The sequence below is a fragment of the Balaenoptera borealis genome, assembly GCF_965194805.1.
Source record: "Balaenoptera borealis genome assembly, chromosome: 9".
Classification (NCBI taxonomy): Eukaryota; Metazoa; Chordata; class Mammalia; order Artiodactyla; family Balaenopteridae; genus Balaenoptera; species Balaenoptera borealis.
In genome coordinates, this window is record NC_138873.1 from 91,782,151 (window position 1) to 91,797,173 (window position 15,023).

The window sequence follows — 15,023 nt, forward strand, 5'->3', positions numbered from 1 at the left end:
CAACCTCACGAAACCTCTCAGCCCCACGAGTGTCCACCCTTATGTCTCAATCAGCTGTGGGTCTAGATATGGTCAATCCAGGTGGCATCACAGCCCCTGAACGAATTTTGTAAGAATTTCTCTCTCTTTCACTGTCTTTGTTTCACGGGTTTTTTAAAGTAATTGATTTTTATAATGGGGTTTAGCTGCTTTTCACTGCTGTGTTTATGCCGCTTTACACCCACTTGACTCACTTACAGAGAGATATCAATACATAGGTTTTAAGATTCTTACTAGTCAGATATATTCTTGGGCGGTGAATAGGGGGTGTTGAGTCCAGTTCACTGAGCAAGGAGTAGGTCTTGTCTATTACATATTGGGTTTCTGGAACGGTATCTGAGCTAATTTGAAACCCTTGTTTTATGCATCACCCCACCTCACCTTTCCCGTTAAGCAGCCATAGTGTGTTTTCTAAACGTGTGACTCTGTTCTGTTTTGTAATTCAGTTCAAGGGTAGCGGTTTTGACATTCCCTCTATAAGTGATATCTCATGATAAGTGTCTTTTTCTGTGTGACTTATTTCACTTAGAATCGTCGTACCTAAATCCACTCATCATGCTGCTACTAGCCTTATGACGTTGATTTCATGGCTGAGTGATATTCCATTGTACATAAGGACCACAACTTCTTTATCCATTCTTCTCTTTCCTGGGATATTTAAGGTGTAACGAAGTGGAGGTTCTTGTCAACAGAGCAGCCCAAAACTTTGGGGTGCCTGTGTCTTGCTGATTTTTAGTTTTCCCAATTTATACGCCCATGAGAGGAAGTGCCCTATGGTCTCTAAGCTGAGTTTTTTAGATGTTTCAGGACACACCGTACACTTCTCCAGTGTGGCTGTTGGCAATTTACATCCCGCCCATCAGCGTAGCAAGGCTCCCATTTCTCCAAGGCCTGTCCAGCATTTCTGCTTTTGACACTTTATTCAGCATGGCCCTTTTGACCGATGGGAAGCGAGACTTCTTTGTAGCGCTGATTTGCCTTTCCAGGTTGCTTGGTTGGCCAAAAACGGCGTATGCGTTTTTTCCTGAATATATTCAGGAAAAAACGCATACGCCCTTTTTGGGCAAGGGCATCATTGTCGAGGTTTTACCGCTTTTCCTGTGCTTTAAAGGCGATTCGAATCTACCTCCTGAAATCTGTTTCCTGCAATTCTGCCTTGCTTTCAAATCCTCTTCGTTGCCTTCCCTCAATATATTTGTGGACGAGAGTTATCATTTCTAAGTCTGCAGGTTTGTGAATTGCAGTGCCCCTGAGCTCCATTCTTCAACTCGCTTTCTTGGGAGCTGGCCGCAAAAGCGCAGGATTGCTTCAGGCCGTATTCTGGTTCCTGGCGGCAGGCTGAGCCTGTGGTTAATTCTTCTTCCTGATGGGAAAATAGAATGACCTGTGCCTGCCCCAACACCTAGAGCTAGTCTCTCATTGGTTCCCCCTCTTCCCGTTCATCCTCAGGACAATTTGCAACCTGTACGGAACAGGAGGATAAAGGTGCTGATTCTCCAAGGAGGGAGATTGCTAGTAAAGCGGCTGGAATGGCGAACCGGAGCACAAGGAGATGAGAAATGAGGTGCGTTTTAGAAACCTTTCCCGATCACACGGTGTACCATCTTCGGGGTTTCTCATGCATGTTTTCAATGTAGGACGATGCCCTTGAACCTGGAGATTTGGGACCCATGGGATGGGTACCACGCCGTATTACTTTAAAGGGTCTGCGTTTTCTCACCCAACCTCACCAAACCTCTCAGCCCCAAGAGTGTCCACCCTTATGTCTCAATCAGCTGTGGGTCTAGATATGGTCAATCCAGGTGGCATCACAGCCCCTGAACGAATTTTGTAAGAATTTCTCTCTCTTTCACTGTCTTTGTTTCACGGGTTTTGAAACGTAATTGATTTTTATAATGGGGTTTAGCTGCTTTTCACTGCTGTGTTTATGCCGCTTTACACCCACTTGACTCACTTACAGAGAGATATCAATACATAGGTTTTAAGATTCTTACTAGTCAGATATATTCTTGGGCGGTGAATAGGGGGTGTTGAGTCCAGTTCACTGAGCAAGGAGTAGGTCTTGTCTATTACATATTGGGTTTCTGGAACGGTATCTGAGCTAATTTGAAACCCTTGTTTTATGCATCACCCCACCTCACCTTTCCCGTTAAGCAGCCATAGTGTGTTTTCTAAACGTGTGACTCTGTTCTGTTTTGTAATTCAGTTCAAGGGTAGCGGTTTTGACATTCCCTCTATAAGTGATATCTCATGATAAGTGTCTTTTTCTGTGTGACTTATTTCACTTAGAATCGTCGTACCTAAATCCACTCATCATGCTGCTACTAGCCTTATGACGTTGATTTCATGGCTGAGTGATATTCCATTGTACATAAGGACCACAACTTCTTTATCCATTCTTCTCTTTCCTGGGATATTTAAGGTGTAACGAAGTGGAGGTTCTTGTCAACAGAGCAGCCCAAAACTTTGGGGTGCCTGTGTCTTGCTGATTTTTAGTTTTCCCAATTTATACGCCCATGAGAGGAAGTGCCCTATGGTCTCTAAGCTGAGTTTTTTAGATGTTTCAGGACACACCGTACACTTCTCCAGTGTGGCTGTTGGCAATTTACATCCCGCCCATCAGCGTAGCAAGGCTCCCATTTCTCCAAGGCCTGTCCAGCATTTCTGCTTTTGACACTTTATTCAGCATGGCCCTTTTGACCGATGGGAAGCGAGACTTCTTTGTAGCGCTGATTTGCCTTTCCAGGTTGCTTGGTTGGCCAAAAAGGGCGTATGCGTTTTTTCCTGAATATATTCAGGAAAAAACGCATACGCCCTTTTTGGCCAAGGGCATCATTGTCGAGGTTTTGCCGCTTTTCCTGTGCTTTAAAGGCGATTCGAATCTACCTCCTGAAATCTGTTTCCTGCAATTCTGCCTTGCTTTCAAATCCTCTTCGTTGCCTTCCCTCAATATATTTGTGGACGAGAGTTATCATTTCTAAGTCTGCAGGTTTGTGAATTGCAGTGCCCCTGAGCTCCATTCTTCAACTCGCTTTCTTGGGAGCTGGCCGCAAAAGCGCAGGATTGCTTCAGGCCGTATTCTGGTTCCTGGCGGCAGGCTGAGCCTGTGGTTAATTCTTCTTCCTGATGGGAAAATAGAATGACCTGTGCCTGCCCCAACACCTAGAGCTAGTCTCTCATTGGTTCCCCCTCTTCCCGTTCATCCTCAGGACAATTAGCAACCTGTACGGAACAGGAGGATAAAGGTGCTGATTCTCCAAGGAGGGAGATTGCTAGTAAAGCGGCTGGAATGGCGAACCGGAGCACAAGGAGATGAGAAATGAGGTGCGTTTTAGAAACCTTTCCCGATCACACGGTGTACCATCTTCGGGGTTTCTCATGCATGTTTTCAATGTAGGACGATGCCCTTGAACCTGGAGATTTGGGACCCATGGGATGGGTACCACGCCGTATTACTTTAAAGGGTCTGCGTTTTCTCACCCAACCTCACCAAACCTCTCAGCCCCAAGAGTGTCCACCCTTATGTCTCAATCAGCTGTGGGTCTAGATATGGTCAATCCAGGTGGCATCACAGCCCCTGAACGAATTTTGTAAGAATTTCTCTCTCTTTCACTGTCTTTGTTTCACGGGTTTTGAAACGTAATTGATTTTTATAATGGGGTTTAGCTGCTTTTCACTGCTGTGTTTATGCCGCTTTACACCCATTTGACTCACTTACAGAGAGATATCAATACATAGGTTTTAAGATTCTTACTAGTCAGATATATTCTTGGGCGGTGAATAGGGGGTGTTGAGTCCAGTTCACTGAGCAAGGAGTAGGTCTTGTCTCTTACATATTGGGTTTCTGGAACGGTATCTGAGCTAATTTGAAACCCGTGTTTTATGCATCACCCCACCTCACCTTTCCCGTTAAGCAGCCATAGTGTGTTTTCTAAACGTGTGACTCTGTTCTGTTTTGTAATTCAGTTCAAGGGTAGCGGTTTTGACATTCCCTCTATGAGTGATATCTCATGATAAGTGTCTTTTTCTGTGTGACTTATTTCACTTAGAATCGTCGTACCTAAATCCACTCATCATGCTGCTACTAGCCTTATGACGTTGATTTCATGGCTGAGTGATATTCCATTGTACATAAGGACCACAACTTCTTTATCCATTCTTCTCTTTCCTGGGATATTTAAGGTGTAACGAAGTGGAGGTTCTTGTCAACAGAGCAGCCCAAAACTTTGGGGTGCCTGTGTCTTGCTGATTTTTAGTTTTCCCAATTTATACGCCCATGAGAGGAAGTGCCCTATGGTCTCTAAGCTGAGTTTTTTAGATGTTTCAGGACACACCGTACACTTCTCCAGTGTGGCTGTTGGCAATTTACATCCCGCCCATCAGCGTAGCAAGGCTCCCATTTCTCCAAGGCCTGTCCAGCATTTCTGCTTTTGACACTTTATTCAGCATGGCCCTTTTGACCGATGGGAAGCGAGACTTCTTTGTAGCGCTGATTTGCCTTTCCAGGTTGCTTGGTTGGCCAAAAAGGGCGTATGCGTTTTTTCCTGAATATATTCAGGAAAAAACGCATACGCCCTTTTTGGCCAAGGGCATCATTGTCGAGGTTTTGCCGCTTTTCCTGTGCTTTAAAGGCGATTCGAATCTACCTCCTGAAATCTGTTTCCTGCAATTCTGCCTTGCTTTCAAATCCTCTTCGTTGCCTTCCCTCAATATATTTGTGGACGAGAGTTATCATTTCTAAGTCTGCAGGTTTGTGAATTGCAGTGCCCCTGAGCTCCATTCTTCAACTCGCTTTCTTGGGAGCTGGCCGCAAAAGCGCAGGATTGCTTCAGGCCGTATTCTGGTTCCTGGCGGCAGGCTGAGCCTGTGGTTAATTCTTCTTCCTGATGGGAAAATAGAATGACCTGTGCCTGCCCCAACACCTAGAGCTAGTCTCTCATTGGTTCCCCCTCTTCCCGTTCATCCTCAGGACAATTAGCAACCTGTACGGAACAGGAGGATAAAGGTGCTGATTCTCCAAGGAGGGAGATTGCTAGTAAAGCGGCTGGAATGGCGAACCAGAGCACAAGGAGATGAGAAATGAGGTGCGTTTTAGAAACCTTTCCCGATCACACGGTGTACCATCTTCGGGGTTTCTCATGCATGTTTTCAATGTAGGACGATGCCCTTGAACCTGGAGATTTGGGACCCATGGGATGGGTACCACGCCGTATTACTTTAAAGGGTCTGCGTTAGCTCAGCCAACCTCACGAAACCTCTCAGCCCCACGAGTGTCCACCCTTATGTCTCAATCAGCTGTGGGTCTAGATATGGTCAATCCAGGTGGCATCACAGCCCCTGAACGAATTTTGTAAGAATTTCTCTCTCTTTCACTGTCTTTGTTTCACGGGTTTTTTAAAGTAATTGATTTTTATAATGGGGTTTAGCTGCTTTTCACTGCTGTGTTTATGCCGCTTTACACCCACTTGACTCACTTACAGAGAGATATCAATACATAGGTTTTAAGATTCTTACTAGTCAGATATATTCTTGGGCGGTGAATAGGGGGTGTTGAGTCCAGTTCACTGAGCAAGGAGTAGGTCTTGTCTATTACATATTGGGTTTCTGGAACGGTATCTGAGCTAATTTGAAACCCTTGTTTTATGCATCACCCCACCTCACCTTTCCCGTTAAGCAGCCATAGTGTGTTTTCTAAACGTGTGACTCTGTTCTGTTTTGTAATTCAGTTCAAGGGTAGCGGTTTTGACATTCCCTCTATAAGTGATATCTCATGATAAGTGTCTTTTTCTGTGTGACTTATTTCACTTAGAATCGTCGTACCTAAATCCACTCATCATGCTGCTACTAGCCTTATGACGTTGATTTCATGGCTGAGTGATATTCCATTGTACATAAGGACCACAACTTCTTTATCCATTCTTCTCTTTCCTGGGATATTTAAGGTGTAACGAAGTGGAGGTTCTTGTCAACAGAGCAGCCCAAAACTTTGGGGTGCCTGTGTCTTGCTGATTTTTAGTTTTCCCAATTTATACGCCCATGAGAGGAAGTGCCCTATGGTCTCTAAGCTGAGTTTTTTAGATGTTTCAGGACACACCGTACACTTCTCCAGTGTGGCTGTTGGCAATTTACATCCCGCCCATCAGCGTAGCAAGGCTCCCATTTCTCCAAGGCCTGTCCAGCATTTCTGCTTTTGACACTTTATTCAGCATGGCCCTTTTGACCGATGGGAAGCGAGACTTCTTTGTAGCGCTGATTTGCCTTTCCAGGTTGCTTGGTTGGCCAAAAAGGGCGTATGCGTTTTTTCCTGAATATATTCAGGAAAAAACGCATACGCCCTTTTTGGCCAAGGGCATCATTGTCGAGGTTTTGCCGCTTTTCCTGTGCTTTAAAGGCGATTCGAATCTACCTCCTGAAATCTGTTTCCTGCAATTCTGCCTTGCTTTCAAATCCTCTTCGTTGCCTTCCCTCAATATATTTGTGGACGAGAGTTATCATTTCTAAGTCTGCAGGTTTGTGAATTGCAGTGCCCCTGAGCTCCATTCTTCAACTCGCTTTCTTGGGAGCTGGCCGCAAAAGCGCAGGATTGCTTCAGGCCGTATTCTGGTTCCTGGCGGCAGGCTGAGCCTGTGGTTAATTCTTCTTCCTGATGGGAAAATAGAATGACCTGTGCCTGCCCCAACACCTAGAGCTAGTCTCTCATTGGTTCCCCCTCTTCCCGTTCATCCTCAGGACAATTAGCAACCTGTACGGAACAGGAGGATAAAGGTGCTGATTCTCCAAGGAGGGAGATTGCTAGTAAAGCGGCTGGAATGGCGAACCGGAGCACAAGGAGATGAGAAATGAGGTGCGTTTTAGAAACCTTTCCCGATCACACGGTGTACCATCTTCGGGGTTTCTCATGCATGTTTTCAATGTAGGACGATGCCCTTGAACCTGGAGATTTGGGACCCATGGGATGGGTACCACGCCGTATTACTTTAAAGGGTCTGCGTTTTCTCACCCAACCTCACCAAACCTCTCAGCCCCAAGAGTGTCCACCCTTATGTCTCAATCAGCTGTGGGTCTAGATATGGTCAATCCAGGTGGCATCACAGCCCCTGAACGAATTTTGTAAGAATTTCTCTCTCTTTCACTGTCTTTGTTTCACGGGTTTTGAAACGTAATTGATTTTTATAATGGGGTTTAGCTGCTTTTCACTGCTGTGTTTATGCCGCTTTACACCCATTTGACTCACTTACAGAGAGATATCAATACATAGGTTTTAAGATTCTTACTAGTCAGATATATTCTTGGGCGGTGAATAGGGGGTGTTGAGTCCAGTTCACTGAGCAAGGAGTAGGTCTTGTCTCTTACATATTGGGTTTCTGGAACGGTATCTGAGCTAATTTGAAACCCGTGTTTTATGCATCACCCCACCTCACCTTTCCCGTTAAGCAGCCATAGTGTGTTTTCTAAACGTGTGACTCTGTTCTGTTTTGTAATTCAGTTCAAGGGTAGCGGTTTTGACATTCCCTCTATGAGTGATATCTTATGATAAGTGTCTTTTTCTGTGTGACTTATTTCACTTAGAATCGTCGTACCTAAATCCACTCATCATGCTGCTACTAGCCTTATGACGTTGATTTCATGGCTGAGTGATATTCCATTGTACATAAGGACCACAACTTCTTTATCCATTCTTCTCTTTCCTGGGATATTTAAGGTGTAACGAAGTGGAGGTTCTTGTCAACAGAGCAGCCCAAAACTTTGGGGTGCCTGTGTCTTGCTGATTTTTAGTTTTCCCAATTTATACGCCCATGAGAGGAAGTGCCCTATGGTCTCTAAGCTGAGTTTTTTAGATGTTTCAGGACACACCGTACACTTCTCCAGTGTGGCTGTTGGCAATTTACATCCCGCCCATCAGCGTAGCAAGGCTCCCATTTCTCCAAGGCCTGTCCAGCATTTCTGCTTTTGACACTTTATTCAGCATGGCCCTTTTGACCGATGGGAAGCGAGACTTCTTTGTAGCGCTGATTTGCCTTTCCAGGTTGCTTGGTTGGCCAAAAAGGGCGTATGCGTTTTTTCCTGAATATATTCAGGAAAAAACGCATACGCCCTTTTTGGCCAAGGGCATCATTGTCGAGGTTTTGCCGCTTTTCCTGTGCTTTAAAGGCGATTCGAATCTACCTCCTGAAATCTGTTTCCTGCAATTCTGCCTTGCTTTCAAATCCTCTTCGTTGCCTTCCCTCAATATATTTGTGGACGAGAGTTATCATTTCTAAGTCTGCAGGTTTGTGAATTGCAGTGCCCCTGAGCTCCATTCTTCAACTCGCTTTCTTGGGAGCTGGCCGCAAAAGCGCAGGATTGCTTCAGGCCGTATTCTGGTTCCTGGCGGCAGGCTGAGCCTGTGGTTAATTCTTCTTCCTGATGGGAAAATAGAATGACCTGTGCCTGCCCCAACACCTAGAGCTAGTCTCTCATTGGTTCCCCCTCTTCCCGTTCATCCTCAGGACAATTAGCAACCTCTACGGAACAGGAGGATAAAGGTGCTGATTCTCCAAGGAGGGAGATTGCTAGTAAAGCGGCTGGAATGGCGAACCAGAGCACAAGGAGATGAGAAATGAGGTGCGTTTTAGAAACCTTTCCCGATCACACGGTGTACCATCTTCGGGGTTTCTCATGCATGTTTTCAATGTAGGACGATGCCCTTGAACCTGGAGATTTGGGACCCATGGGATGGGTACCACGCCGTATTACTTTAAAGGGTCTGCGTTAGCTCAGCCAACCTCACGAAACCTCTCAGCCCCACGAGTGTCCACCCTTATGTCTCAATCAGCTGTGGGTCTAGATATGGTCAATCCAGGTGGCATCACAGCCCCTGAACGAATTTTGTAAGAATTTCTCTCTCTTTCACTGTCTTTGTTTCACGGGTTTTTTAAAGTAATTGATTTTTATAATGGGGTTTAGCTGCTTTTCACTGCTGTGTTTATGCCGCTTTACACCCACTTGACTCACTTACAGAGAGATATCAATACATAGGTTTTAAGATTCTTACTAGTCAGATATATTCTTGGGCGGTGAATAGGGGGTGTTGAGTCCAGTTCACTGAGCAAGGAGTAGGTCTTGTCTATTACATATTGGGTTTCTGGAACGGTATCTGAGCTAATTTGAAACCCTTGTTTTATGCATCACCCCACCTCACCTTTCCCGTTAAGCAGCCATAGTGTGTTTTCTAAACGTGTGACTCTGTTCTGTTTTGTAATTCAGTTCAAGGGTAGCGGTTTTGACATTCCCTCTATAAGTGATATCTCATGATAAGTGTCTTTTTCTGTGTGACTTATTTCACTTAGAATCGTCGTACCTAAATCCACTCATCATGCTGCTACTAGCCTTATGACGTTGATTTCATGGCTGAGTGATATTCCATTGTACATAAGGACCACAACTTCTTTATCCATTCTTCTCTTTCCTGGGATATTTAAGGTGTAACGAAGTGGAGGTTCTTGTCAACAGAGCAGCCCAAAACTTTGGGGTGCCTGTGTCTTGCTGATTTTTAGTTTTCCCAATTTATACGCCCATGAGAGGAAGTGCCCTATGGTCTCTAAGCTGAGTTTTTTAGATGTTTCAGGACACACCGTACACTTCTCCAGTGTGGCTGTTGGCAATTTACATCCCGCCCATCAGCGTAGCAAGGCTCCCATTTCTCCAAGGCCTGTCCAGCATTTCTGCTTTTGACACTTTATTCAGCATGGCCCTTTTGACCGATGGGAAGCGAGACTTCTTTGTAGCGCTGATTTGCCTTTCCAGGTTGCTTGGTTGGCCAAAAACGGCGTATGCGTTTTTTCCTGAATATATTCAGGAAAAAACGCATACGCCCTTTTTGGCCAAGGGCATCATTGTCGAGGTTTTACCGCTTTTCCTGTGCTTTAAAGGCGATTCGAATCTACCTCCTGAAATCTGTTTCCTGCAATTCTGCCTTGCTTTCAAATCCTCTTCGTTGCCTTCCCTCAATATATTTGTGGACGAGAGTTATCATTTCTAAGTCTGCAGGTTTGTGAATTGCAGTGCCCCTGAGCTCCATTCTTCAACTCGCTTTCTTGGGAGCTGGCCGCAAAAGCGCAGGATTGCTTCAGGCCGTATTCTGGTTCCTGGCGGCAGGCTGAGCCTGTGGTTAATTCTTCTTCCTGATGGGAAAATAGAATGACCTGTGCCTGCCCCAACACCTAGAGCTAGTCTCTCATTGGTTCCCCCTCTTCCCGTTCATCCTCAGGACAATTTGCAACCTGTACGGAACAGGAGGATAAAGGTGCTGATTCTCCAAGGAGGGAGATTGCTAGTAAAGCGGCTGGAATGGCGAACCGGAGCACAAGGAGATGAGAAATGAGGTGCGTTTTAGAAACCTTTCCCGATCACACGGTGTACCATCTTCGGGGTTTCTCATGCATGTTTTCAATGTAGGACGATGCCCTTGAACCTGGAGATTTGGGACCCATGGGATGGGTACCACGCCGTATTACTTTAAAGGGTCTGCGTTTTCTCACCCAACCTCACCAAACCTCTCAGCCCCAAGAGTGTCCACCCTTATGTCTCAATCAGCTGTGGGTCTAGATATGGTCAATCCAGGTGGCATCACAGCCCCTGAACGAATTTTGTAAGAATTTCTCTCTCTTTCACTGTCTTTGTTTCACGGGTTTTGAAACGTAATTGATTTTTATAATGGGGTTTAGCTGCTTTTCACTGCTGTGTTTATGCCGCTTTACACCCATTTGACTCACTTACAGAGAGATATCAATACATAGGTTTTAAGATTCTTACTAGTCAGATATATTCTTGGGCGGTGAATAGGGGGTGTTGAGTCCAGTTCACTGAGCAAGGAGTAGGTCTTGTCTCTTACATATTGGGTTTCTGGAACGGTATCTGAGCTAATTTGAAACCCGTGTTTTATGCATCACCCCACCTCACCTTTCCCGTTAAGCAGCCATAGTGTGTTTTCTAAACGTGTGACTCTGTTCTGTTTTGTAATTCAGTTCAAGGGTAGCGGTTTTGACATTCCCTCTATGAGTGATATCTTATGATAAGTGTCTTTTTCTGTGTGACTTATTTCACTTAGAATCGTCGTACCTAAATCCACTCATCATGCTGCTACTAGCCTTATGACGTTGATTTCATGGCTGAGTGATATTCCATTGTACATAAGGACCACAACTTCTTTATCCATTCTTCTCTTTCCTGGGATATTTAAGGTGTAACGAAGTGGAGGTTCTTGTCAACAGAGCAGCCCAAAACTTTGGGGTGCCTGTGTCTTGCTGATTTTTAGTTTTCCCAATTTATACGCCCATGAGAGGAAGTGCCCTATGGTCTCTAAGCTGAGTTTTTTAGATGTTTCAGGACACACCGTACACTTCTCCAGTGTGGCTGTTGGCAATTTACATCCCGCCCATCAGCGTAGCAAGGCTCCCATTTCTCCAAGGCCTGTCCAGCATTTCTGCTTTTGACACTTTATTCAGCATGGCCCTTTTGACCGATGGGAAGCGAGACTTCTTTGTAGCGCTGATTTGCCTTTCCAGGTTGCTTGGTTGGCCAAAAAGGGCGTATGCGTTTTTTCCTGAATATATTCAGGAAAAAACGCATACGCCCTTTTTGGCCAAGGGCATCATTGTCGAGGTTTTGCCGCTTTTCCTGTGCTTTAAAGGCGATTCGAATCTACCTCCTGAAATCTGTTTCCTGCAATTCTGCCTTGCTTTCAAATCCTCTTCGTTGCCTTCCCTCAATATATTTGTGGACGAGAGTTATCATTTCTAAGTCTGCAGGTTTGTGAATTGCAGTGCCCCTGAGCTCCATTCTTCAACTCGCTTTCTTGGGAGCTGGCCGCAAAAGCGCAGGATTGCTTCAGGCCGTATTCTGGTTCCTGGCGGCAGGCTGAGCCTGTGGTTAATTCTTCTTCCTGATGGGAAAATAGAATGACCTGTGCCTGCCCCAACACCTAGAGCTAGTCTCTCATTGGTTCCCCCTCTTCCCGTTCATCCTCAGGACAATTAGCAACCTCTACGGAACAGGAGGATAAAGGTGCTGATTCTCCAAGGAGGGAGATTGCTAGTAAAGCGGCTGGAATGGTGAACCGGAGCACAAGGAGATGAGAAATGAGGTGCGTTTTAGAAACCTTTCCCGATCACACGGTGTACCATCTTCGGGGTTTCTCATGCATGTTTTCAATGTAGGACGATGCCCTTGAACCTGGAGATTTGGGACCCATGGGATGGGTACCACGCCGTATTACTTTAAAGGGTCTGCGTTTTCTCACCCAACCTCACCAAACCTCTCAGCCCCAAGAGTGTCCACCCTTATGTCTCAATCAGCTGTGGGTCTAGATATGGTCAATCCAGGTGGCATCACAGCCCCTGAACGAATTTTGTAAGAATTTCTCTCTCTTTCACTGTCTTTGTTTCACGGGTTTTGAAACGTAATTGATTTTTATAATGGGGTTTAGCTGCTTTTCACTGCTGTGTTTATGCCGCTTTACACCCATTTGACTCACTTACAGAGAGATATCAATACATAGGTTTTAAGATTCTTACTAGTCAGATATATTCTTGGGCGGTGAATAGGGGGTGTTGAGTCCAGTTCACTGAGCAAGGAGTAGGTCTTGTCTCTTACATATTGGGTTTCTGGAACGGTATCTGAGCTAATTTGAAACCCGTGTTTTATGCATCACCCCACCTCACCTTTCCCGTTAAGCAGCCATAGTGTGTTTTCTAAACGTGTGACTCTGTTCTGTTTTGTAATTCAGTTCAAGGGTAGCGGTTTTTACATTCCCTCTATAAGTTATATCTTATGATAAGTGTCTTTTTCTGTGTGACTTATTTCACTTAGAATCGTCATATCTAAATCCACTCATCATGCTGCTACTAGCCTTATGACATTGATTTCATGGCTGAGTGATATTCCATTGTACATAAGGACCGCAACTTCTTTATCCATTCTTCTCTTTCCTGGGATATTTAAGGTGTAGCGAAGTGGAGGTTCTTGTCAACAGAGTAGCCCAAAACTTTGGGGTGCCTGTGGCTTGCTGAGTTTTAGTTTTCCGAATTTATACGCCCATGAGTGGAAGTGCGCTATGCTCTCTAAGCTGAGTTTTTTAGATGTTTCAGGACACACTGTACACTTCTCCAGAGTGGCTGTTGGCAATTTACATCCCGCCCATCAGCGTAGCAAGGCTCCCATTTCTCCATGGCCTGTCCTGCATTTCTGGTTTTGACACTTTATTCAGCATGGCCCTTTTGACCGATGGGAAGCGAGACTTCTTTGTAGCGCTGATTCGCCTTTCCAGGTTGCTTGGTTGGCCAAAAAGGGCGTATGCGTTTTTTCCTGAATATATTCAGGAAAAAACGCATACGCCCTTTTTGGCCAAGGGCATCATTGTCGAGGTTTTGCCGCTTTTCCTGTGCTTTAAAGGCGATTCGAATCTACCTCCTGAAATCTGTTTCCTGCAATTCTGACTTGCTTTCAAATCCTCTTCGTTGCCTTCCCTCAATATATTTGTGGACGAGAGTTATCATTTCTAAGTCTGCAAGTTTGTGAATTGCAGTGCCCCTGAGCTCCATTCTTCAACTCGCTTTCTTGGGAGCTGGCCGCAAAAGCGCAGGATTGCTTCAGGCCGTATTCTGGTTCCTGGCGGCAGGCTGAGCCTGTGGTTAATTCTTCTTCCTGATGGGAAAATAGAATGACCTGTGCCTGCCCCAACACCTAGAGCTAGTCTCTCATTGGTTCCCCCTCTTCCCGTTCATCCTCAGGACAATTAGCAACCTGTACGGAACAGGAGGATAAAGGTGCTGATTCTCCAAGGAGGGAGATTGCTAGTAAAGCGGCTGGAATGGCGAACCGGAGCACAAGGAGATGAGAAATGAGGTGCGTTTTAGAAACCTTTCCCGATCACACGGTGTACCATCTTCGGGGTTTCTCATGCATGTTTTCAATGTAGGACGATGCCCTTGAACCTGGAGATTTGGGACCCATGGGATGGGTACCACGCCGTATTACTTTAAAGGGTCTGCGTTAGCTCAGCCAACCTCACCAAACCTCTCAGCCCCACGAGTGTCCACCCTTATGTCTCAATCAGCTGTGGGTCTAGATATGGTCAATCCAGGTGGCATCACAGCCCCTGAACGAATTTTGTAAGAATTTCTCTCTCTTTCACTGTCTTTGTTTCACGGGTTTCTTAAAGTAATTGATTTTTATAATGGGGTTTAGCTGCTTTTCACTGCTGTGTTTATGCCGCTTTACACCCACTTGACTCACTTACAGAGAGATATCAATACATAGGTTTTAAGATTCTTACTAGTCAGATATATTCTTGGGCGGTGAATAGGGGGTGTTGAGTCCAGTTCACTGAGCAAGGAGTAGGTCTTGTCTATTATATATTGGGTTTCTGGAACGGTATCTGAGCTAATTTGAAACCCTTGTTTTATGCATCACCCCACCTCACCTTTCCCGTTAAGCAGCCATAGTGTGTTTTCTAAACGTGTGACTCTGTTCTGTTTTGTAATTCAGTTCAAGGGTAGCGGTTTTGACATTCCCTCTATAAGTGATATCTCATGATAAGTGTCTTTTTCTGTGTGACTTATTTCACTTAGAATCGTCGTACCTAAATCCACTCATCATGCTGCTACTAGCCTTATGACGTTGATTTCATGGCTGAGTGATATTCCATTGTACATAAGGACCACAACTTCTTTATCCATTCTTCTCTTTCCTGGGATATTTAAGGTGTAACGAAGTGGAGGTTCTTGTCAACAGAGCAGCCCAAAACTTTGGGGTGCCTGTGTCTTGCTGATTTTTAGTTTTCCCAATTTATACGCCCATGAGAGGAAGTGCCCTATGGTCTCTAAGCTGAGTTTTTTAGATGTTTCAGGACACACCGTACACTTCTCCAGTGTGGCTGTTGGCAATTTACATCCCGCCCATCAGCGTAGCAAGGCTCCCATTTCTCCAAGGCCTGTCCAGCATTT